The sequence below is a fragment of the Nothoprocta perdicaria genome, unplaced genomic scaffold (assembly GCF_003342845.1).
Source record: "Nothoprocta perdicaria isolate Ctin4 unplaced genomic scaffold, notPer1 scaffold_141, whole genome shotgun sequence".
Lineage (NCBI taxonomy): Eukaryota > Metazoa > Chordata > Aves > Tinamiformes > Tinamidae > Nothoprocta > Nothoprocta perdicaria.
Genome location: NW_020454550.1, coordinates 672007 through 672429, shown reverse-complemented (window position 1 = coordinate 672429; position 423 = coordinate 672007).

The following is a 423-nucleotide window of genomic DNA, read 5'->3' as shown; positions in this document are numbered from 1 at the left end:
AGCAGCCAAAGTGAAGCAGGCAGCTGTTCATATATGTCCATATCTCTTAACCTTTTCCTTGCAGTGAAACTGGAAAAGGGGAACATCACCCACTGCTCTCATTTCCCTCATTTATCTTCAGGGCGATAGCCTAGGCTGACATGTCATTGTTTGCATGCTTTATGGTTTGTTTGTCTTTTTATTACAGAGCCCAGCCAGCCGCTGCCCCTTTCGCGGCAAGCCGTGCGCGCAGCCGACACACGGGCCGTTGATTTGTTTGCCGTGCGGCGGGCCCTACAGCTCSCCTCTCCCGCGCGCGTTAAACGCGGGCCGCAGTAAAACGCGTTAAAGCGGGGGCCGGGCCGGGCGGGCGCTGTCCGCGGCGCGGTGCTGAAGGGGCGGCGCGGAGCCGCCCGCTCTCGTCCCGCGGAGCCGCCGCGGGCC